We start from the raw sequence: 24,343 nt of genomic DNA, 5'->3' as shown, positions 1-24,343 counted from the left end.
CTGAGCTCCCCCCCCATCCATCAGCTTGCCAGAAAGTAAGAGCCCCTGCCCTCCGCTGTGTGGGGTCGGGCAGCTGGCACCGCAGCTCCTGGGGACGCACGTTCCCGCGCCCACTTCACCCCGGCAGGCACGGCAAGTTCTATTACAATTGCGCATCTGCTCAGCTTTTGACAGCAATCACTTCCGTACACGAAGTGGACGACCGGGCAGTGCAGGCGCACCAGGTCCCCCGGGGAGACGCTGGTCCCCACCTTGGCGCCTGACGCAGGCGGGAGGCCCCGGAAGCCAGGGGCACACACGCACGCACGGGGCCCGGAACGGGGGGAGCTCCGTGGAGGGAGGGGGTTGGTTCCAGGACACGCTCTGCGGTGGAAAAGCCAAGCGCCAGACAGCTACCTGTAGGACGTCCGCTTTGTGTAAGGAGGAAGGCAAAATAAAGTCCATTCATTTGCTCGTTTGTCCAGGAGGGCAAGGGGTGGCAGTGGGGCGCTGGGGCGGCGGACCCGGGGAGGGGGCGGTGGGGTGGGGGGGGGGGACGCAGGCACCGCGCGGGCGGGAGCCGGGGCACCGCCCCTGAGGCTGATCCCCGTACAGCAGTGGCCGGAGGAACCACGTTCATGTTTTACGTACGCAGAAGTAAAAATAAAACCAAAAAAATCTCTAACGTGAAATACGGGCAGAAACACATGAACCAAACCACATTGCAAATGAACAATATAACCACCCTGGGCCCGGGGAGGGGCGGTAAGAACCATGCCACGTGGCCGCGGGATGTGGTATCTGGACAGTGCTCGGACTCTACACCCTAAACAAGTACTGGACTCTAGGTAGTGGGTGTCCTTCTCACAAAGGCACAGATGAGCAGTTTCTTCCTGAGCATTTCGGGACTGAATAACTAAGTAAATCTACCGTGCGGACTGGGAGCTACACGTCCCAGTGTCGGAGGGGGAGGGAGCGACGGATACGGCGAAGGGTAGCTGAGGGGCCTCGCGAGGCTGGAGTGGAAGCAGGGCTGGGGGCTCCTGGAGCTCCAGGTGGTGTGTGGCGCGCGTGTGTGTGCGCGTGCCCGTGCGTGCACAGACAACCATGTCCCAGCTCTGTCTGCTGGGCGGCCGAGGACCAGAGAGCACATCCAGCACGCAGAGCTTGCTTCCTAAATAGCAGCCCCTGAAAACAGACACCAGGCCTCCTTGGAGAATCAGCTGACTCCTGGGCAGGGGCAGGGAAGGCTCAGGGAGAGATGAGAACATCTTCCTGTATCACAGACAGTAAGAGGGGCTCAGAAGTGCTGGGGGTCTGACAGGGGAGACAGCATGCGAGGCTCCCATCAGCCAAACCAGGACAATCTGGGCACCAAAAGAGGTAATGGTAACAAAGGATAACAATGAGAACAAACGCAGTTAAGAAAACAGTCCATTAGTCCAAACTAATGTAAATAAATAAATAAACAAATAAGAAAGGAAAGTTCTTTTTTACAGGAAAAAAGCCAACTACTGAATTAACAAGAATGACAGGACTAGAAAATCACCAAGACTACCATCATCACAATAACAGCTTCAGGCAAGAATCCTCACTGGATACTGAAACCTGGGGTCACTGAATGCCATGTAGGACCCTCTTGAGATCTAGGACATTGTTAGGACAACTGGCAAAATATGAATCAGGCCTCTCACTGTTGTATGGTTGGTAGTTTTCCGAGGTTGACTGCTGTGCTGAGCAGCTGATGACAGGCTGCCCTTGTTTCTGGGCGATGGATTAGTTGGGGGGTGGGGGGAAGGGTGTCATCTCAATCACTACCTTTCAAATGATTCTGAAAAAAAATTATTTTAGAAAATATAAACGTATACAGTAATTCTCTGTACTATTCTTGCAGCTTTTCTTTAAGTCTGAAATTACAGCAAAATTAAAAGTTAAAAGGACCAACAGGAAAAGTTAAGGGCTAAAATGTCCCCAGAATTTTTCAAAGACACTCATCTCCACATTCAGCAAGTCAAAAAATATCAAGACGGATAAATGAAAACGCTTAGTGAAAATGCAGAACATGCTTAGAAGACTACGATCATAAAAGCACCGAGAGAAGTAGCAGATTCCTACAAAGAAGACACGAATGTAGGCAGGGAACTTTAAACAGTGACAGTGGAATTTAGTGGGCCGACAATATTTTCAAAGTGCTGGGAAAAACAACTGTCCACTCGGAAGTGTCCACCTGCCATAGCAGACCACAGTGCTGGGGAAAGAATGCCATTTCAGACAGACAGAAAATGACAGAATTTACTACTGCAGGAACTTCTAAAGAAACTTCTAAAGGATATTACTTTCAGCAGAGTAAGGTCAAAAAAGAAGAAATGGTATGCAAATAAAATAAATATAAGATTAAAATTAAGAAGTTGTATTCATCAAGAAAGACCACAGAGTAAAAGGACAAGACACATCTGCAAAAAGCAACATACACATGTAACCATGTCTTTGTCATAATACACACGCACACACAGACACACAGAACAGACACACACAGAAAGATCAGTTCTACAGATGAATAAGAAAAGAGAACAAACAACTGAACAGAAAAATGGGGACTTCAGATCAGAAGCTACAAATGCCCAAAACAAGATGCTCAAGTTCGCTGGCAATCTAGGGCAAGCACGGTGAGATCCGGTTTCATGAGCCGTCTGGCAGGAGGCCACGGTGGGGGTCAGGGAAAGAGGACGCTGTACAGCTACGCTGGGGGACAGACCGGCATCGTGACCCAGCATCCCATTCCCAGGGAGGGACCCGCAAAAGACCCTGCAGGTGTGTGCCAGAGAACACTCAGGAGGATGTTACCATGCCATGACTGAAGGTAGCAACACCCCAAGGCCAGCTGCAGGCCATCCTTGGGAAAGTGAGTAAGTGGTGAAAACTCAGAAAATGGATTGCTCAGCACCAGTGAAAATTACTCAGTTACAGCTACATGCACAAACATGAATCAGTCTCCAAAATAGTTTTGTTTAAAAAAATCATAAAGCATACCGTATGATTCCATTTACATCAAGTTCAAAAACATGTAATAAAACGAAAGTCATATTGTTGAGGCACACGTACATATACATTTTTTTTAAAGCCAAGGAATGATAAGCAAACATGTAAAAGCCCTGATAATGACCTCTACCTTGCAGAGGGGAGTCAGCCCACTGGTCTTGGCTCTATTTTCTCCTTTAAATGATGCTTATTACATTCTTTAGTAGGTAAAATGTTTCATAATTAAAATTTAAAATAAATATGTGTGGAAAAAATGTTAAAGGTACAACTGAAGTGGGCTAGAAAGTGATAAATCAATACAAAAAATAAATTTGGAGGGAATTACAGAGAATGGAATGCTGAACCCCACCAGCCCCTGACAGACGATATGGGTAGGCCCAAATGGACTAAATATGGAAATAAGGAAATGTAATTTTTGAGACCCTTTTGCTATGCAGAAATCTGGAATTTTATGTAATCAAAACTATCCACTTTGTTATCGAACTTTTAATTATTGGCAAATAAAAAATAGACTGATTATAGTGGGTTTCTTATAATCCATGAATGCACTGAGTCTTTGGAGGTTTTCTGTTCATCTGTTTTGGTTTTCACATCTTACTGAAATTGTCGACATCTCTACTGTATTGAATAGATGGCTGAGTAACCCGCTCTTGTTAGGACAAGGTCCTCTAGAGTTTCCCACCATGAAAAAGGCTTGCTTCTGCTTTCAAATAATCCTTAACTATTTATACAAACTGCTTATTTCCTCCCAATTTGGGGATTTATTTTTGTATTCACTATGAAAACTGGAGTACTTATTTATCTCATCTTTTTTATTTTTTAAAAAACATTTTCCCATATTTCCATGAATTCTATACTTTCCCTGTGTAACAAAGCTCTTGCAACAGAACCCTTGCTAAGGAATAACTATAGAATGTGCTCTCATATTCTTTTCCCCAATATTCTGTGTAGGGTTTTACATCTCTGTTCATAAGTACAATTTGCATATAATTTTTGTTTCATTGTTGTCTCCAGCAGGTTCTAGAATTTAAGGCACGTTCAGTTTCACAAAATTTGATAACATTTTTCTAGGTTTAGAGGCAATCTTAAAGAGGGTTGACATCGCATAAACTTTGGGAAAATATTGAGTAATATCCTAAGTAGTAGGTGCTTTTAAGAAACATTCAGGCAAACTAATATATATAAGGTGGATAAACAAGGTCCTACCGTATAGCACACGGAACTATATTCAATATCCTGTGACAAACCATAATGGAAAAGAATGTAAAAAAGAATATATATATGTATAACTGAAGTCACTTTGCTGCACAGAAGAAATTAACACAACACTGTAAATCAACTAGACTTCAATAACATTAAAAGAAAAGAAAAGAAAAGAAAAGAAAAGAAAAAAGAAAAGAAACATTCAGTCGGGTCCTTTACCAACAAACCACCAGCCCCCAGCACACTGTCATGGGCCCATGAAGTCAGGGAGGCTGTGCTTAAAGTTTCTAGGAGCACTGCAAATTCTCACTTTTACAAAAGGGAGAAAATGTTCATTTACTGAGAGTGTTTCTATCTAAACTTCTTGTTGGATGGATTTTCTTCTGTGCTCTCAGATTTCTCCCTGCTCTTCCTGTTTGTTTTCTTTATTGCTTGGCACTTTGAACGTTGTTATTTATCTTCAATGTGACTATATTCATTCTGACAGCTTGGGTTCAGAAGCAGCTTTCTAAAGATCCACATGGGTCCACTGTCTTCCCTGAAGTTTTGCCTTTTTGCAAAGTGACAAAATGTTAAATGAGAACAAAAAATCTAGCAAATTCATTCTTCATCAACTAGTATTTATTTATGGAATAAGCCATAATAATCTATAATTCAATGTAACGTAAATATAATGCATGCATAGATAATCGATCACTTTAAATAGCTACAACTCCTGTTTAGCAGCGTCTGTGGGCCCCCCGCGGGGCTCCTGTCACCCTTGAGACCGCCTGCCCACCCAGGCGGGCCCCAGAGAAACCCTGACCTGCCAGGTCTGTATACCACCCCCCATCCCCACACAGGCGCACACGCACCCGCTAAGGTCAACACTTCCCCTTGACAGCCCGGCACACCTCCTCGGCCTCCGCAGGGCCTTAGGATCAGAACACCAAGGAGAAAGTCTTTTTAAGTGCCTTAAAAAAATATGTGATTGTCCACACCAGATGGCTTAGCGCAGCAGTTCCCACAATTTCTAGTCTCAGGGCCCCTCCACCCTCTTAAAAATTATTCAGGACCTCAAAGAGCTTTCGTTATGTGGTTGTACCTATCAATATTTACCATGTTAGAAGTTAAAACTGAGAGTTTTAAAAAATATTTACCTAATTCATTTAAAAATAATGATGAACATCATTGAGTGTTAACACAGATCGCCTCTTTTTTAGGAAAAAAAGAAGCGCCTTTTCCAAAACGGAAAACAGCCGGTGGAAGGAGGCGCTGCCTGCAAACCCGTGCGGCCTCACACAGGAGGGCAGCTGTCACCTCTGCTTCCGAGATCCGCGTGTTGTGACAGGTGTTTGGGTGGCAGCGACGCAGGAAACCACCTCGCAGAGACGCGGCTGGAATAGGGGGAGCATCTCCGCGGCTCCGGGGCAGCTGTGGGCGTGCTCGTCTGACGCTACGCGGAAGCCAGGCGGGGGCAGCGTGGCGACCGCAGGTGGGACGCTGTCCTGGGCGAGCTCCTTGCACTTGGCCGTGCCCTTGACCACACCACAGCCCCGCACTGTGCCTGCGACGTCAGGACTCATCCTGGGAAAGAGCTGCTTCTGTGAGGGCTTCCCAAGGTGACACGGGTCAGCAGACACCAAGTGGGGAACGCACACGCTCCAGAACGCCAATTTCCACTCGAAAGCTGAAATGTCATCGCTGGCAGTTGTCTTCCTTAAAGTGACAGCCCAACTTCCTTCTAAAGGAAATATCTGGCAGGTACTCAAGTCTGAAAAACCACAGTTTATCTGTAAGTCGTTCTTTCCGGTAAGAATGGTGTCCCTTGAAAACAGTGGTTAGTTCAGCTGGCAACTGGCTCGCTGAGCCGATCACGGTACTTCCGTCTGCAGAAGTGCTTTATGTGCATGTCCCTTTGTTCACTCAGAATATTCAAAAGACTGCACCTCCAGGGCAGAGACGTAGACACCGCACAGAAGTAACAATCGCCCTGCCCCATCAAGAATATTCCTAACTGAAACTGGCTCTTCCGTGCAATGCCTGGCGGGGAGGAAGCCCGGGGCTGTGCAGTGTGGCATCAGGCCTGTTGCCGTCTGGGGCACCCACACTATCACCACTGTAACTCCCCCCCACCAGCAGACACGTCAGCACAGCGAGAAGGAAAGCCACATCTCAGAACTCTTACAGGCCACCCCAGGGGGCTTGGGGACCCCTCTTCCCATTTATTAAATAAACTGCTTTCAGGAAAACAAAAACAATACGGTAAGTCTGGACAATCCTTTGAGAGGCTGCTCTGTAGAAGGACCTCTGCTAGGTGCGAGGTAAGCTCACAGAGGCACAAAGCTCAGTTCCCAACTTCGAGCAGGCGCAGCCTGACAATGCAACACATCGTGCAGAAACGGGGGAGGAAGGCCTGCGTCCACACCTCTGTCTCTGTCTCCTCCCCAGGCGGGACTGGAGAGGAAGGCAGATCCGGCAGGAGTGCGGAAAGCATCTGAAGGACAACAGCTCGGGCCCAGTGCCAGAGAGGGACGTGCTCGGGGACAGCCAGGTCACACACCCACAGGGCCTGTGCAGAAAGAAACACCCGCCTCCCAGGCAGGCAGAAGTGTCATAAAACTCAGTTAAAAAAAAAAAGGCAAGAACATGCATTGCTCTTAAAATGTTTCACTTATAAGAAACAGTGACAATTTCAGAACAAAATAAATTTTCTGTAGCTTCCCCTATAATCTAAGCTACAAAATGTCTCTATGATTGGGGATACATACACAATGGTGTTCATTTATTAAGCACTGACAAAGGCTGACGTAACTTTTTAAAGGCTAAGGATTAACACAATTGAAAGTGTGAAATTACATGGGAGCTAAAAAAAAAAAAAAAAAAAAAGGAAAAGAAATAGCTGTAGTATAACAACAGGAAACTTTTGGTATCTGAGGAATATTTTCAAACAGAGAGTACTCAGAAGATTCTGAATTTCAAACCCAAATAGGACATGCAAAGCCCAAAATTTAACCACAATTAGCGGAAAGAAACACAGCCCGGAGGCACCCCGACAAGAAAACCAATCCTGCTACAAATCACCACTGTGAAGAGAGAGATCCGCTCTGCACGTTCTCAGAAACGGAAAGGTTAGTAGAAGAAGGAAAATGAAAGCCAAGAGGACATAACAACTTGGGTCTTTAAATAGTTTCAATTAAATATAAGAACAGCAATATTGAAACTCATTTAAATAAAATAAATAAATCCTGTATAAACAAAGTTCCCTGTGAAGGCTGTTGCTATCCTGTGCTTGCCCTGGCAGGCACTGGGCAAGGCCAAGGGGTCTGTGTGTGTACCCCGCAGCTTCCCCGCCCAGCAGCCCACCTGCCATCGTGTACTGGCCACGAGCCCTGGGTCCCTGGGCAGATACCAATCAGATTCCATATGTGCAAACTGAGAAAGTGGCCTGCAGAGCCTCGATTCTGCGAGGCAATGGGTAACAGTTGGCATCGGCAGCGAGCCTAAGCTGAACTCCGCCTCTTCTGTCTTCTATATAAAGCTGTGTCAGCCATTCTCAAACACTCCATCCCTGGAGAGGTGGGCAAAACATAAGGGGGGTGGGAGGTGTGGATAAGGTGTGGACTCAGGGACACAGTGGCAGGGATTGGAGCCGGAGAAGGAGAAATTGTAAATGTGGATACAACACCCCCGTTTAAGAAAAGCAAGATCTATACTGACCTGGGATTGTAGCTCAGGATACTTCCAAAGAAAGACTTTAAACAAGCCACGTCCTCTTCAACCAATGGTGCTGAAACAACCGGATATCCAAAAGACACAGAATGCAGCTGGACCCCTACCTCACACCATATGCAAAAATGCACTCCAAATAGATCAAGGGCCTAAATATAAGAACTAAAACCATAAAACTCTTAGAAGAAAATGGGGAAATCTTCATGACATTAGATTGGCAGTGGGAGCTTGGACATGACAGAAAAAGGATAGGCAAGAAAAGAAAAAGATAGATAAATTGGACTTCATCAAAATTAAAAACTTTTGTGCATCAAAGGACACTCACTATAGAGTGAAAAGACAGCCCACAGGATGGGAGGAAACATATGCAAAACATAAATCCAGAATATATGGAAAACTCCAACTCAACAACAAAATAACAAACCACTCAATTCAAAAAGGAACAAAGGACTTGAATAAACATTTCTCCAAAGGAGAGATACACATGGCCAACAAGCACAGGAAAAGATGTTCAATTCATTAGACATCAGGGAAGTGCAAATTAAAACTACGGTCAGATACCACTTCATGTTACTAGAATGGTTATTATCAACAAACAAACAAACCAACAAACAAACCAAGAAGGAAAATAACAAATATGGGGGAAATATGGAGAAACTGGAACCCTCTGGTATTGCTGGAGAGAACATAAAATGATACAGTCACCGTTTGGAAAACAGTTCAGTGGCTTTTCAAAAGTTAAACAGAATTCCCATAGGACCCAGCAGTTCTATTCCTAGGTATCTACCCCAAAGATGCAGAAGCAGAGAGTCTGATGGACAGGTGCACATCAATGTTCACAGCAGCGTTATTCACAACAGCCCCAAAGTGGAAACAACCCGAGTGTCCATCAATGGATGAATGGATAAACAAAATGTTATCGATACACACCATGGAATATTATCCAGCCTTAAAAAGGCATGAAATTCTCACATATGGTACAACATGGATGAACCCTGAAAATACTATACCAAGTGAAATAAGCCGGACACGAAAGGGTAAATAATGTATGATTCCACCTATATGGGATCCCCAGAACAGACAGATTCTTAGAGACAGAAAGTAGACCAGAGGTTATTAGGGCCGAAGAGGAGAAAGGAATGGAGAGTCACTGTTTATGGGGAAAGAGTTTCTGTTTGGGATGAGGAAAAAGTTCTGGAAACAGATGGTGCATGATCACACAACACTGAAGGCATTTCACGTCATGGAACTGTACACTTAAAAATGGTTCCAATGGTCAATTTTATGTTTTTTATATTTCACAACAATTAAAAAACCATAGTGAACAAAGAAATTGGTATACATGTTTTATGTATGTATACAGTCTATACATAAAAAGACTGAAACAATACCCAAGCATCAAAAGAGAATAAGGGACCATTTTATTAACTGATATGAAATAATCTTCAGGATGTAACGAATGAACAAAGCAAGGGGGTGGGGAAAGGAAACAGATGCAGTATTGTTTGTGACCTCTGTGATTTTCTCAAGAGCTCCTGGGCCTTTCCACTGGGCCTCCCCGAAGCCAGCAGCTTGCAGCCGGAGCACTGCATCCACAACACCGGAGGACACTCCCAACGGCCACCTGGGGCAGGTGAGCAGTCCGCACACCGACCCCGACCACACGGGAGACACTCCCGGCTGTGTTCCTAAAGAGACACACGACACAAACCCAGAGGCACACACAAGACACAAAGAACAAGGGCGACCACATCACTCACCAGTGGTTCCTAGCAGCCTGCACCTGTCTCTGGAGATCGCCACGCTTAACTCCAGCGATGAACTAACGGCCTTCCTGAGCAAATGTTTCCCAGCCTCTGATGCGCGGAGCCGCGGGGAAGCCCACGCCGGCCCGCCAGTGTCCCTGAGCACACGGCCCATAACAGAAGCAGCAGCCGTCCCACTTAGGTGAGCTGATGCATAAATGAGGCTCAGAAGCATCTCCTCCTTCGCGAAGGGCCGGAGGACACGGCAGAGCAGTGTGGCCTTTTCCTCCTGCAGCGGAAGGCACACGGGGCTCCAGACCCCTGCTCCCCGGCTGCTCTGTGGGGCGTGGTGCTCAGGCAGCAAGACCCGACTCCGCTGCCCCCCTGGAACAGTCTCTTATCAGCGTTCCACAAGTCAGTGTTATGGACACCTCGTCTTTGTTTTTCATTTACAGACCCTCCTTAAAAGCACGGTCCTTACCCCGGCTTGTGTGCACAGGCAGAAAACAAGCAGAAACTGAAGTCCCTGAGATCACGATTGGCTCAGCTTCTGGGCTGCTGTGGACTTGACCTCGGGGCTGCCGTTCTACCTAAGGGTGTCCTGCAGGGAACTGTGCCTGGCTCACAGGACGGGAATCAGGATACGGGGCCTGGACACAACTCCCCAGTGCGCACTCTGTGCCCTGCGGGCGCCTAGAGACCCACGGCCCAAGTTCAAGGGCAGGCCACACCCTGCCCACACCTCCTGTGCCCGCCAGCAAGCATCCCACAGGCCACCTGGGTGGCCAGCACTGCCTTCTTGCTGCTTCACCTGCACGCCCGCCGCCCAGGGGCCCAGATGGCCCGTCACTTCTTCTCCTGAAGGTGAATGCAGGCCCAGCCCAGGCCCGGCCACCGGACCCCTCACTGCACACCCCTCAGCGGCTGCCGCCTTCCCAGGCCATGCTCTCACGCGCCCACTAGGGATGCAAGCTCCCTGAAGACTTCCTGGAGGCCACGATTTTTGCATCGCCCACCTGTAGCAGGGCTCAATTACTATCTGCCAACTGCCCGAATCACCCATGAAAAAACCAGAGGCCCAAGTTCTTTCTTCTAGTAACCCCGGAGGAGCCGTGACACAGACCCGGGCCTGCTAGCTAGTAAACTGGGGACTGGGGACAGCATTTCCTTTGTTTCCGGCCCCTTCTGATGGCACAGGAGGAGCACTGCCAGGGCGCCCCAGCTGAGACGGGTTCCACAAAAAGAACATCAGGATGAATTCAGCCCAGGGACTCTCGGAAGATCTCTAGCGCCAATGAAAAAGCCTTAGAATGAGTTTTACAGAACGCTACAGGAAGCCTTAGGATCCCAAGGGTGAGGGTTTCCGAGAGGCTGAAATGACGCTCTGAAACCTCACACACAGACGACCCATTGGAGGGAGGTAAATATTCCTGATGGTGAAGCCATCGTATCGATAAGACAGGAGAACGGGGTAAAGAAACACAAACATTCCAGTACATACATCACATCTGTGCCCAGCACACGCCTCAACAACAGAAGGTGCGTTTGTGGAGCTTGGTGCCCTCGGAGAAAGGGCCTCGCCACGAGCACAAAGGTGCTGGTTTCCTCTCCTCCCGCTGCCCCTCCTGCAGCTCCGACAGTGGCCTGGGCTGGCCGAGTGTCAGGAGCGGTGGAGCTGGGCTTGCTGTTTATGTCGGATCCAGACAACGGAGGGTTTATGACGATTTACTGACGCAAGAGCTCCCCGACGCTGCGTGCCAGAAATTAATCAGGGGAGGAGGAATTCTTTTTAAGAAACCACTTGGCAGCCACTGCCCTGCCTGACGGGCTGAGACTGTAAGCTGAGCTCTCCTTCCAGGCCCCGGGCCGCCAGCGAGCAGCAGCAGGCCCAGGGCCCACAGGCCACGGGGTCAAGCCTGGGCGGAGCTCCCGGGCAGGGAAAGCAAGGGCCCCAGAACCGGGTGGGGAGTCCCGCCGCAGGGCTGGCCCTGCCCACCGCTGGCCGCTTCTCCCCAGACAGAAGCCAGGGCCGTGCACCGGCCCTCTCTGGGCCCAGGCCGCTCCAGAAGGCCGCATTCTGACAGTCCCAGAGGACCACTGTCGGCTGAGCAGGGCCTGCCGGCAGGTTCTCCCACTGGGATCTTGTCATGTTGGCAAAATGCCTTTCTCAGGAGTTGGGTTTTAAACTTTACAGTCCCTACCACCAAAGAGAACAACGTTCAAATACGCACGTTTGGCCCTGGGCCCTGTCTCGGCGCAGCAGGCCCCCCTGTGGACCTGAGAGCCGTGTGCCCAGACAGGCAGGGGAGCGAGGCCACACCAGCCCCCCTCCCGCCGGCCTCTCTGCGCCCCTCCTCTCGCCGGGCTCCCGGGAGCTCACGGCCCCTCCCTGTGCCGCCCGTGCCCCGGGACGGTTCGGTCCAGGCGGGCAGCTGCCTCCAGCTGGGGGACGGGAGGCCGCCGGCCTGACACGCAAACACCCTCGCTGGAATCTGCTTTGAGAAATGATGTCAGTTATTCTGAAGTCTCAAACATTAAAAGACACAGGGTATTTATGTTTATCAAAAAGGGCCTGAGTCTGACAAGGGTGACTAAAGTGAAACTTGCCAGGTGCTCTGGGCTGGGCGCTGGGCCCCCGAGGGCTCTGGGTGCCCTGATGAGGACAACCGCTCCCATCGCGGGCACACCTGGCCCCGGGCTGCACATCTGCCTCTGTTAATCCTCCCCCACCCCACCCCCGGGGCCAAAGCTTCTTCTCCGCAGGTCCTCAACCCTCAGAGAGAAGCCAAGCCCGGGGGGGGGGGGGGGGGGGGGGGGGGCCAGCCACCCAGGGAGAGCCGGGGTCTGCGCCCAGCAGCCCACTGCCGGAGGCCACGCACAGAGCAAAGGGGAGCTGGCAGAAGGACACCGTGAGGGCCCGAGTGCGTCCCGGGCCCCGACTCGGGCCCCACCTGTCACCCAAGTGCCGCCATCCTTCCGGCTGTGGTGGGGACAGTGAGAGGGACAAGGCCAGCCAGGCCACTGCCGTGCTGCCACCCAGAAGGCACCGCCACCCCTCCACGAACGAACGACCTACTAACTGCCAACCCCTCCAGCGAAGCCCCCCCGTGTCACGATGGCGTGTCACCCGCCACCATGGGCGCTGGCTTCGGCACCTCCCAGACCACACGTGGAGGCTTGTTTGTGGGGACTCCGGGGACCTGGACGAGGTGCTCCAGGAGGCCAAGGCAAGGGAGGAGCTCCCGTGCGAAAGCAGGAGCCACCTTGGCCAGCGGAGGTGGCACATCCCGCCTGGTTCCCAAGGCCTGAACGAGGACCACCGGGGTCCCCCACCAGCTGCCCGGATACGGGCCTCAGAGCCCGTGCTGGGCACCCAGGGCCGCAGGAGGCCACCGGGAGGAGTGTAGCCGAGCAGGTCTGCCTGGGCTCTGGCCCTCTGTGACCACCACACTCAGCCACCCTTCCAAGCGTCTGCTCTCCACCACCAAGTACACACGGACTGCCATTAACCCTAAGGAGGGGCAAGGGCTCCCACGTCCGCTAACCCTCCCGCTTGCTACCTCTAGGGAGGACTCGCATTCCAGAAAGGCAAAATAACTGTTTGACTGCAACGCTGTTTGAGATGGTCATAGAGCCTCACCTCCTGCGGGGAGGAAAATGCTGGCTTCCTTACAACTAGCACTCTGTAATTCAATTATTTGCAGGTAAAATCATATTTATTTTTAAGTGATTTAAATTAGCAACTATAGGAATAAAATGTACTTCTCAATGTTATAAACCAAACATGGCATTTATAACCTGACCATATTATATGAAAAGCATGGGTTACAAAACAGAAAAGGTAAATTTTAATGTGGAAAAGCAGATTCCACCCAGAGCCTCCCCCGACCCCAAAAAGCCATTAAAGAGGAGAAGCTGTCTTACACCCCAACCCCTACATATAAAAATTCCCAGGCAGTTATTTGCTGACCTGTGGCTTACTTCCAACCTTTCCAGCCTTGGCTGCCACGTGAATGTGAGAATCATGTTATCTCAGAGGCGGAAGGAACTAAATATCATTTAATACCACCCCCCCACTTGACACATGATGAAAAGGAGGCCGAGAGAGACGTGGTGCTGCATCTGAGCTCTGCTCTGCCGAGCGGGGAAACCACTGCTGGTATAGTCATGACATTAATGGCATGAAAAGCAATGTCCTACAAGATATTTCTCAAGCTAAATCTAGAATGAATTCTTCATTCACCCTGGAGGGAAAACAACTTGGTGAAAACCAAGGGGAGGAGGAGGACAAGGCAGACTGGCAGAAAAGCGCTCACCGCGTGCGCTGCATTCAGATGGGGGCACTTGACATTTGTAAGGTGCGACATCAATCACCTCATAAAATATCCGGCGAAAAGTGCTACAAGAGCAGCTCGAGGCTGCAGGTATATTTCAGTCCACTTTAAAATACGCCCAGCAGTTATTTCACTGAAATGTAAAGGTCAGTGCAAACCCGGACAGTCACCTGGGAAACCTTACACACATTATGTGGCACCGATAAGTAACCCTCATCTTCCACTTTGGCTACAGCAAACTAGCTCATGTCGGGCCAACCCTGCCGCAGACTGGTTAACATAAAAAACATATGTAGGTACTATGAAGGCTTTGGAGTCAGAGAGCTACCAAGGCAGCCAGGACTTGATGGGCCAAAACAAGAGAGAGAAGGAAAGAGAGAGGAGAGCATATTTTGAGCCCATTTTCCCCAAGAGGCATTTGCTGACATACAAGCTTCCACCAGGAGAGTGAGAAGCCAACCCTGGGAAGTGAAATGGGTTCAGAGCCTGCCAAGGGGGATGGTTCACGTAAACACCCGGGGTCCCAGCTGGGATCCTTACATACTAGGAGTTAAGGACAAGGAGAAGACCGGCCCTCAGGGAAACTGAAATCAAACACTTCATAATAATACAATGGTGGTTATTCCAACAAGAAAGTATAAAGTTCTAAATTTGCATGGGCTTAAAATAGCTTCAAAATACACAAAAGCAAAAACTGACAGCTAAAATGAGAAATAATACCAATCCACAATTACAAAAAGGGATTTTAAAATATTCTCAGTAACTGACAGAAAAAGCAGACAATAAAATCAGTAAAGTAGCAGAAGATCTGAGCATCATAGTTAATAAATTTGACTTGACATATACAGAACTGACAATCTTAATTGACATATCCTCTTCAAATATATAAAATGTTTATAAAATTGACCATACAATGATAAAGCAAAACTCAAAGAATTTTCAAAAATTGAAATTATATACAGTAAATTCTGTGACCGTAGTGAAATTAAAGTAGAAGTCAATAACAAAAGCAAAATACTAAGAAATTCACAAAAGGCTGAAATAAAGAAATAAAATAACCCATGGGTCAAAGAAGAAATCAAAAAGGAAATCAGACGTTATTCTAAACCGAATTATAATGAAAAATGACATTTAAATACCTGTGCAACCCAGCAAAGCCACGCATAGGTGAAAATCATAATCTTAAGTGCATGTATTACAAAAGAAGAAAATCTGAAAAAAAAATTCAATAACCTAAATATTTACCTCAATTAGCTAAAAGTAAAAGCAAAGTAAGCCCAGAGAATAAAAGGAAATAACAGCAATAAGATCAGAAATTGAGTTTTTAAAAATCCAGTAGGATAAAGAAAATCAAATATGGTTGTTTAAAAATATTAATACAACTATCCTAGCAAGTCCAGCGGGGAAAAGAGAAAGAACAAATAAACAATATGAATGAAAAAGATGTCAGTACAAATCCTACAAACAGTAAAAGATAACAAGAGAGTATTTTAAAAACTGTATCAATACATTTGAAATTTTAGATAGAATGAAAAAAATTCTGAGAATAACTAAACACATCAAAACTGACACAAGAAAAAATAGAAAATTTGAATAGTCCTACGTCAGTTGGCGGTGTGATTTACAAATCTTCCTACAAAGAAAATGCCAATGTAGGTTCGCCAGTGAGTTCTTCCAAATGTTTTAAAAAGAAATTAACAACATCAACCTTATATAAACTCTTCAAGAGAATCCAACAGGGGTCAGCAAACAATGGCCCAAATCAATCTGTGGCCTCATTTTGTACAATTTGCTAATTTAGACTGGTTTTTACATTTTTAAATGATTGTTTAAAAAAATAAAAGAAGAAAAATAGGCAACAGAGACCATATGTGTTCCACAAAACCTAAAATATTTACCATCTGACTCTTTAAAGAAAAACTTTGCCAACTCTAGGAATAAAAAAGAGGATAATCTCATTCCATTTTAAGAGGCCAGTATAACCTTCATATTAAAACCTCACAAAGGGGCTTCCCTGGTGGCGCAGTGGTTGAGAATATGCCTGCCAATGCAGGGGACACGGGTTCGAGCCCTGGTCTGGGAGGATCCCACATGCCGCGGAGCAACTAGGCCCGTGAGCCACAACTACTGAGCCTGCGCGTCTGGAGCCTGTGCTCCGCAACAAGAGAGGCCACGATAGTGAGAGGCCCGCGCACTGCGATGAAGAGTGGCCCCCACTTGCCGCAACTAGAGAAAGCCCTAGCACAGAAACGAAGACCCAACATAACAATCAATCAATAAATAAATAAATCTTTAAAAAAAAAAAAAAAAAAAAAAAAAAAAAAAAAAACCTCACAAAGACATTTCAAGAAAAGAAAACCACAGGCCAATCTCACTCATGAATTTAGATGAAAAAAATTAAGCCAAATATAAGCAAAATGAATGCAGTAGTATAAAAGAAGAATAATATATTATAACCAAGTTGGATTTACTAAGAAATGTACGGCGGGTTAACATTCAAAAAGCATTCAAGAAAATTCATCACATTAATCAAACATAGGGGAAAAATCATTTGATTAATAGATGCAGAACAAAGTATATTAAGTTGAACCAAATGAAAGTGCCATTTTTGTAGATTTAAAAAGATCAAATATCTGCACACCATATGGTGCAGCCTAATATTTTAACACTTACTTGTGAGAGAATGCAGCAAACTAGGAACAGAAGAGAACTGCGTTAGTCTGATAAAGACTATTATAGGAAACCTATAGCAAGTTTCATACATAATGATGAAATGTTGACAAATTTTCCCTTGATATTCCAGTAAGACATAGATGTTCACAATCACCAATTCTGTTTAACATTTGACTGAAGGTCCTAGACAATGCAATAAAGCAAGAAAAACACATAAAAATTTTAAAAATTAGCAACAAAAATAAAATGTCTACTATCCACAGACAGTATACACGAAAATCCCAAAGAATCTACAAACTAGTATAGTAATAAGCCAAGTCTAAAAGCTGTCTACAGACAAAGTGGCTACACAAAAATTAATTGTATTTCTAAATACAAACAAACAAAAAATAAAAATTTTAAAACGCATCCCAAAAAATGCCTAGAAGTAAATCTAACAAAAGAAATGAAAGAACTCTACACTGAAAACTACAAAAAATGTGACAGAAGAAATTAAAGAAGACCCAAACAAATAGAAAGCAATATCATATTCATGGATTGGAAGATTCAAATAAACTGATTTTATATGCAAATCAATGCAGTCCCAATCGAGATTCCAGTAGTTATTCTGTTGAAATTGAAAAGCTGATTTTAAAATTCATATGGAAATGCAGTGGGCCAAGAAAAACCAAGACAGTCTTTAAAATGATCAAAAAAAAGCTGGAGGACTCACATTACCAGCTGTTATAACTAATTATAAAGCTCCGTTAGTTACAACCATGTTCACTGGCACACAGATTAAGTCCAGGAACAGACCCAGATGTATGTTCATGACTGAGGACAAGGTGGCATCACAGAGCAGTGGAGAAAGAATAGAGCTGTTTAACGAATTGTTGAGCCAACTGAATATCCAAATGGGAAAAGTAACCCTCAGTTATTACCACACATCGTATTTTTTTTTAATTATTTATTTATTTATTTTTGGCTGTGTTGGGTCTTCGTTTCTGTGCGAGGGCTTTCTCTAGTTGTGGCAAGCGGGAGCCACTCTTCATCGCGGTGCGCGGGCCTCTCACTGTCGCGGCCTCTCTTGTTGCGGAGCACAGGCTCCAAACGCGCAGGCTCAGTAGTTGTGGCTCACGGGCCTAGTTGCTCTGCGGCATGTGGGATCTTCCCAGACCAGGGCTTGAACCCGTGTCCCCTGCATTGGCAGGCAGATTCTCAACCACTGAGCCACCAGGGAAGCCCACACATCATATTTTTTAAAACATCAATTCCAGGTAGACCATAGATCCACCTGGTAAAACAATGAAGCTTCTAGAAGATAATAGGCTATCTCCATGGCATTCAAGCAGGCATAAATAAAATGACCAGTAGTTGGACTGTGTTAAAATTAAGAACATCTGTTCATCAAAGAGCATCATTAAGAAAGTGAAGAGGCAACCCACAGACTGAGAGGAAACATCCAAGGAAATAACCAACAAAGGACTCATCTCTCGCCTATAAAAATAACTCCTACCAATCAGTAGAAAAAATAAAGACAATCCAATTTTTTAAATGAGCAAAAGACTTAAAACAGGCACTTCACCAGAAAGGATATCAAGCTGTTTGATACATATACGACCAGATGCTCAGCATCTTCGGTAACAGGGGAAATACGAGATAAGTCACAGTGGCCAGAACAAAAAGTAATGAGAGTCCCAAGCACCGGCCAGGGTGCAGCCAGTGGGTCTCTCAGAGTGTAAACTGGTAGGAGAAATCTGAGAATCTGTTTGGCCCACACATACCTCATCAAAAGAAACGTGGCCCAGCAGACACACGAGAATGTAACAGTAGCATTATATGTAAAAACCCCAGCCTGAAACCACCCAGGTGTCATCAACAGTTGAATAGATAAATTGTGATCTGTTCATATAAGGAAATATTACACACCCATGTAAATGGACAAACAACCCTGGGTCACGTGACCTCAGTAAATCTCACAAACATATTGTTGAGAGAAAGAAGCCAGACAGAAAGAGTAAATGTTCTGTGGCTGCATTAATATAAAGTTCAAAACCAGGAAAAACTAATCCAAGGTGTTAGAGGCTGGAAAGGAGATTCCTGGGGGCAGCGGAGGGGCTGCGGTGACCTAGAGGGGCCACGTAAAGGCTGCTGGGCTGCCTGGGTTCTCCTCTTCTCGCTCTGTGTAGCAGTCACAGGTGTCTTCCTCTTGTCATAATTCAAGCTAAGCACTGATGGTTTGTGCATCTAGAAAAAGATGCCTGTCACACTCCAGTAAACTTCACTTAGGAATGGGAACCCTCAAGGCAGCAATGTTTAGGGCAGCAACTGTGGGAAGGCTGGAAACGGATCCAGGTTCCACCAAGACTGACTTGTTAAATGAATGATATCACATCCACGTACAACCATAGAAGAATAGGAAACTGGTTTGTACTAATTTAGAATAATCCCCAAAGGAAAAAAATTTAAAAGCTGGGTGCCTAAGTATCTACAGTATACTATCATTCATAAATAGAGAGTGAGCAAGAGAGAATATCTACAAATTTATTTTTTTTTAGCTCAAAGTTTATCAATAGACTTTGAGTAGACGGTACAGAGTTCCGACGTACCCCACCAACAACCACTGCACTCAGCTTCTGCTATTAGTAACATCTGACACCACTACGGTACATCCTATACTGATATATACATATATCCTTCACTGAAGTGTAGTTGGCTTACAATGTTTCAGGTGTACAGCAAAGTGATGCAGTTACACATGTATACACATCTGTTCTTTTTCATATTATTTTCCCTTATAGGTTATTACAAGATATTGAACAGAGTTCCCTGTGCTATACAGTAGGTCCTTGTTGCTTATTTTGTAAATAGTGGTGTGCATCTGTTACTCCCAAACTCCTAATTTATCCCTGCCCCCTCCTTCCCCTTCTGGTAACCGTAAGATTGTTGTCTGTGAGTCTATTTCTGTTTTACAAATAAGTTCATTGGTATCATTTTTTTAGATTCCAAATATAAGTGATGTCATATGATATTTGTCTTTCTCTGTCTGACCTACTTCACTTAGTGTGATCATCTCTAGGTCCATCCCTGTTGCTGCACATGGCATTATTCCATTCTTTATACTGATACAGGGTTATTAACTAAGGTCACCACTTCCTTCAGATCCCCTTGTCTCCCCTGATGTCTTTTCTCCACCCCAGGGTCCCACCCAGGACCCCACGCTGCATTTAGTCCTCAAGTCTCCTCAGGCTCCCCTGGGCGGTGACAGCTTCTCAGACGTCCCTTGTTTTCGACGGCCCTGACAGTCTCGCGGGGCTGGGCGGGTATATCAGAAGGTACACCTCTGCTGGAAATGGATGTCTTTCTCACGCTGAGACTGGGTTTACAGGGCAGGAAGATCACACAGGTAAAGCGCCACTCTGCATACGCAAATTTATTTGAAATTCACAGCCTAGAAGGAACACACCCTCACTCCACTGCACCAGTTGTACTGAACAGCGAGCTGTCACACAAAGAGCCCTGAGGGAGTGGGGCAAACAGCAATTCTCCGAAGACACTGCCATCAGGTGCACCTGGGGCCTCCTCTGGCCTCAGCGGCACGATATACACTCCAGGTCTGGGAAGGCCGACAGGGTCCGCCGTGCCCGGACCGACACCAGCACAACTCAGGGTTCCCCACCCCCCCGCCCCCCCGTGCTGTCTCACCCACCCCCCCGCCCCCCCGTGCTGTCTCACCCACAGAAGCCCCATCAACGGAAAACTCCACTGGAAGCTGGTTACCTCTCTTCTAAAGGGAAGAAATCAGGACTCATCAGAGTAAACAAAGTGAGGCCTAAGTTTGGCAGACGAGGAAAAAGCCAATGCTTCCATCTTAACTACACACGTGGTGATTAGCAACCGAGTCAGATGGCCTGTGCGGGGTCTGCCGTCTCCTGGCTCCTCCTTTCCTGGGAGTCCCCACCTGCTTCCCAGAACGAGGATGAATGAACAGCACATCCGCCGTCCACCCGGAGCCAACTTCTGCTCCCGAACAGATGGCGACAGAGGAGACAGGATGCACCCCACGGCCCCGGCTTTCCAGGAACAGCACGAGCCCGGCAGGACAAGCGCTTGAGCGCAGGCTGCAGACCCGGCCCCAGAGGAATACAAGAGCAGCCTGGACCCAGCCCAGGCTCGGGATAAGTGACAAATCACAAGGAGAACGAGGAGTGCTGGCTTGTTTTCGTACACGGCTATCTCTGCAGGGGGAAAGGAAAACGACAAAGGGGCTTGGAGAGGAAGAACCAGAGATGGCTCTGCGTGACTCTGGCCCGGAAGTCCAAGGAGGGCTGCAGAAGGGCACGCCTCCACGGCACCCACGGCCTTGGGGAAGCTGCGTCTGCATCCCACCCTCGACCAGGTGCCCAGGCTGCTCACAGGGAAGAGCCGGGTGCCGAGGAGGAGCGGGGTGAAGTCTCAGCTCTCCGCTGGGTGGTCCACGCCCCCAGCCACACACGTCTTCCCTTGGTCCCCAGGCAAACTGCTCTGCGACCTCCCAGGGCGCCTCCCTTGCAACCCAGAGCTGGTGTGTCCCATCACCCCCTCCTCTCACCCGAGCAGGCCCCAACTCCCACTCCCCTTCATTCCCACCCCTGCAGAGCACCTGGAATTCTGTGAGTCTCCAGGCTGACCCTCAGCTGCCCACCACCCCCAGGACTGGTGCAGACATCAAACAGCATGAACTTTCTAACCCATGTGCTGCTAAATAACAAGGTCGCACTCGAAGTTCAAAGTCTGCTTGAATTTTGAATTTTTAAATGCAAAACCAGAAGTGATATTTAAAAATGAAATATCACTCTATAAAATATGAGAAAAATTCATATTTTTTCCAGCAGTCTCCTAAGTCTGTCGCAGCTGTCATGGGATTTCCCTGGATTTTGATGACTATAGTTTAGAAGTGACAGAGACCACTGCATTCAGTGAGATTCTGAGTCCAGTCCATCCAGAAGATTCCAGAAGCATCCAAAGCAAAAGGGAGACTCGCCACGAAGAGCATTCAAAGCCACTGATGGAAGATTCTGGAGCAGGATTCTCAGGTCATGTGGGGCAGGCCTAGCAGCTCTTGCCCCCGCCCAGGGTCTACCAGGAGCTGAGTTTCAGCTCCCTAGTGGTAGAGTTTTGTTTCCAGCAAGAACGTGCTGTGGACGCACAGCTGCCTCTGCCCAGTGGCTACGCCAGCCTCCCCCTGCCCACCCCCGGTGCAGCCCAACCGTTTCAGAACTGGAAATTGTTGAGAAACGCTAGTATGATGTTCTCTCGGACAACTTAAGCAACTTCAGAAAGACCCAAATTGCTTTTTTTCTCACAGATAATGTTGATGTTGGAAACCATATGCCTCAGCCAGGGCAGACTCAGCCCATAGGATCACACACATGGCCCAGAGTCCCCCAGAATCTCCTGGGAAAGTCATTTAAAGACAGCATCTCCTTTGGAACTGCAATTGTTGAGGCCGAATCCACGCCAATCGGTCACCACATGCACTCATAACAGGAGCCACGTAACGTCAAAAGAAATCAGAGCACCTACAAACATGAAGAAACACCCCGCCCCGTGGTTCTCGGGCACCAAGTCCTCTGGCCCCGCAGGGAGCTCAAAGAAAGCCCCGCTGAGAAGCCACCAAGTCAGGTCTCCGTTCAGGCCAGGGCTCCCTGGCCACGTGAGCTTCACCCTGGACAGAGGTGCCGGCCAGTCGAGCATGAGGTATTGAGATGGGACAGGAAGGGACCGGAAGCCTGAACACGGAGCAGACAAGAGTGGAACCACGCCCCGGGTGCCCCTCTGCAGCACGTCCAGGGCCTGGGGTCTCCCAGCCCCACACAGCATCTCGTCACCTGCCAGGCACTGCTGCTGCCCGACCTCCAGGACCCCTCCCGGCCCTCCCGTGAAAGCCGGCTGTGCCCGGGGAGGCCCCGAGAGGCCGGCCTATGCCACTCACCTGCTAGCGTGGCCAGCCCTGCCTTTCCACGCCACCAGGAGAAAGAACGTTTTACAACACGCTACGGATGATGGGGGAATAACGAAAGGGAACCAAATCCCAGAAGAGCAGACAGACAGCCGGACTGTTCTCAGAGGCCCAAGGCCCCCGTGGGGACGGCCGAACGGAACTCCTAGCCGGCCGCTCACGTCCCAGCTGGTGTGTTTCCTAAAGGCCGGGCTCCTTGGGACAGAAAACCCACAGCGGGGTCTCAGCGCTTCCAGGCCAGTTCCCCGGTGCACACAGAGTTCAGATTTGCCCCGTGTCCCTCCAGCCAGCAACGGCCTTGGCTCCTTACCTTCCCATTGGAGCTGATGAACTGGACAAACACCTCCCCCAAAAAGTCTTCAGGGACACTGACACCCAAACCCGTATTTAGAAAAGAACCACCTTCCTATGTTGAAGCATCACCCGCGAAGATGCAGGGTTCCCCACGACAAGGACCCCACTGATGAGGGCAGCCACGTGCAAATCCGCCAGGCTGCAGCCACTCCGCGCCCACCGCCTCCACTCCAGAGCGTCAGACCCACAGCGAGGAGCCTACCGGAGAGGAAGGCCACTGCCGACCTGTCCCCTCTTCAGCAGCCACACCTTCGTCCCTGTCACTCAGAAAACGGGGCTCATCGACAGCTGACAGGTGTCCCTGGTCACCCGTCATCAATACCTCCGATGCGATCCTGACCTCCCCTTCCCCACCACCTTCCTCACCACCACATCACCATCAATGACTCGACTGCGACATGTACAGAGGCTCTGGCACCACAAAACACAAAGGTCCTCATCTCCGGTTTCTGCTAAAACTTCCCAGGGAAAACCTCTGCTCTCCATGCCTCCACCCTCCATGCCTCCCCAGCACCTTCTCGAAGTTTCTAAAAACCCTTTCTGTGTACTGGCACCAAAGAAAGAGATCAATGACCCCGCCTTCCTCCCGTCCCCTGATCCTTTCAGTGAGGCTGAAATAAACAAAGCCGTCAGCTCCCCGGGCCCAGGCGTGGCTGGTCTGGGTGAAGAGCCACGTGGAGACTGCAGGTGTTTGGGCACAGCCTGCGGCACTGGGATGAGCGGCCGTTTGGGCACAAAAGAACAGCAAGCAGGTTTGCATTCTCTGTGTCAGACCCTGGTGGGGAGGCAGAGCTGTCAGAAGCAGTCAATCAGCCCCTGATTTGGATTAAATCAACATGAACGTGAAAATGAGGAGCGCCGGGAATTCTGAATCACACCGTTCAATACGGAGGAACTGCCGCTAAATACACTCAGTGTAACAGACGCAAACTGGTTGGAAAGGGCTTTTCGTACAATGTCTAGAAAACCGGTGTTAAGAACAGATTCCATGGAATTCTCTTATAACTCCAACAGCATCACACAAATCCTACTGAATCAACAAGTCGATGAGAGACACAGTTGTAGCAAAAGTCCAATTTCTACAAAGGACTGCCTAGGAAAATTCACAGAATGCACTTAAAAAGGAATAAACTTGGCTATGAATGCAAACAAATCAAAATATGGACAGAACCTTTAGCTCTTAAAACGTGAGGCATTCTCTTGGCTTCCGCACCTTGAACAATTACATTGTAAGGAGCAATCTTCTACAAAATGGCCTAAGAGTTTAAAGTTTAAAAAAATAAATTGCATGGGGCTTCCCTGGCGGCACAGCGGTTGAGAATCTG

At 47.9% G+C, this 24,343-nt stretch overlaps 1 protein-coding gene and 1 long non-coding RNA gene across 4 annotated transcripts in view; both read right to left on the bottom strand.

Moving 5' to 3' along the window:
- HDAC4 (histone deacetylase 4) overlaps window positions 1-24,343 on the bottom strand; it is a 292,757-nt gene that overhangs the window by 216,332 nt on the left and 52,082 nt on the right. The window contains exon 1 of one of the 2 annotated variants that reach the window (XM_082396985.1): window positions 11,179-11,514. The exons of the other annotated variant lie outside the window; for it this stretch is intronic. The gene's annotated coding sequence lies outside the window, so the exon portion shown is untranslated. Of the gene's footprint in view, window positions 1-11,178; window positions 11,515-24,343 lie in introns of those variants that run through there. 2 annotated transcript variants of the gene reach the window in all.
- LOC309631045 lies at window positions 1,396-11,172 on the bottom strand. Of its 2 annotated transcripts, XR_014246035.1 has the most exons (3): window positions 7,567-11,172; window positions 5,361-6,772; window positions 1,396-4,771 (listed from the first exon to the last, which is right to left on the bottom strand). It is a non-coding gene; the product is annotated as an uncharacterized lncRNA (long non-coding RNA). The 2 variants fall into 2 exon arrangements; XR_014246034.1 differs by having other exon boundaries at window positions 5,361-11,172.

Source organism: Balaenoptera borealis (genome assembly GCF_965194805.1).
Source record: "Balaenoptera borealis genome assembly, chromosome: 6".
Classification (NCBI taxonomy): domain Eukaryota; kingdom Metazoa; phylum Chordata; class Mammalia; order Artiodactyla; family Balaenopteridae; genus Balaenoptera; species Balaenoptera borealis.
The sequence above is the reverse complement of the archived record's forward strand: the minus strand, read 5'-3'. Positions and strand labels throughout refer to the sequence as shown.